General features: G+C 46.4%; 1 protein-coding gene across 2 annotated transcripts in view; it reads left to right on the forward strand.

Moving 5' to 3' along the window:
• rnf216 (ring finger protein 216) overlaps window positions 1–1,219 on the forward strand; it is a 28,605-nt gene that overhangs the window by 14,098 nt on the left and 13,288 nt on the right. The gene's annotated exons all lie outside the window — the stretch shown is intronic.

Below are 1,219 nucleotides of genomic sequence, written 5' to 3' on the forward strand. Positions count from 1 at the left end.
CACACACACACACACCACTACCACCACCCAAAATCAGCTTCTGAAGTTGTGGGTATCAAGGAGCATCCGGTCCCCACGAGGCTGCATTTTCCTCAAATCTGGGCCCCACAGTGTAGGAGAAACAAGGCCCCACACACACACACACACACACACACACACAGAAACTTGTTTTTATATACTTGTGGGGCCCATCCATTGACTTCCATTCATTTTTTTTATTTTATATCCTAACCCTGACCACAAACCCTAAGGATAACCTCACAGGTACCAACCTGACCCTAAAACTAACCTAAACTCAATTCACACATTGGTCCTAAACCTAACCTCCCACCCCAAATCAGCCTTCAAAGTTGTGGGGCCCGGGCTTTGGGCGCCACAAGGAGCATCCGGTCCCCACGAGGCTGCATTTTCCTCAAATCTGGGCCCCACAGTGTAGGAGAAACAAGGCCCCACACACACACTCACACACACACACACAGTATGCACGCTCAGTAACAAATGGTACTCTAATATTAATGTTATTCTATTAAAATCAGTTGCGATTGTTAATTAAACCATTAAAAGGCCGTTCTATAAACACCAAATCAGAAGCTCTGCAAGCAGCTTTGARTGTTTTATTGGAGACAAAGAGAAACATTCAAATGGAGGTAAAAAGGTTAGTGGGATGAGTTCAGGGTCAGCAGAAACTGTCTGTGTTCATAAAAAAAACCTGTGTTTCTGTGGCCATTCCACACCTCAGCCCTGAACAAGTTTATTAAAATTAGATTTAAATCAACATCTGTAGGCGGGTTGGACACGCCCCCTCCGGCGTCACCGGCTGTATTTTTAGCAGCGCTATAAGAACTCAGGTGTCTTCCTGATTCTCGACACGATGTCGAACAGGTCGCAGACTCTTTATTTTGCTCCGTGGTACCAGCAGGGGGCAGTGTCACATTGCTGTGTCCTCCTCTTTGTGTGATCTGGGTTTGTCTGTGCCTCCTTCATCATTAAACCTTCTGCAGCTCTGTCCTTCTAAACCTTCACCTAGAAATTAGTTGGATCTTTGTTTTGCTTTAAAGTTTCCCTTCGAGCCACGAGAGCACGCTCAGCTTCTGAGCTGCTGCAGCCGCCAACAAAAACTCTGGATTCTGGAGTTCATTTCTCTTCCCTCTGGCTGACCTTCCACACACACACACACACACACACACACACACACACACACACACACACACACACACAC

Source organism: Austrofundulus limnaeus, unplaced genomic scaffold (genome assembly GCF_001266775.1).
Source record: "Austrofundulus limnaeus strain Quisiro unplaced genomic scaffold, Austrofundulus_limnaeus-1.0 Scaffold96, whole genome shotgun sequence".
Taxonomy (NCBI): Eukaryota; Metazoa; Chordata; class Actinopteri; order Cyprinodontiformes; family Rivulidae; genus Austrofundulus; species Austrofundulus limnaeus.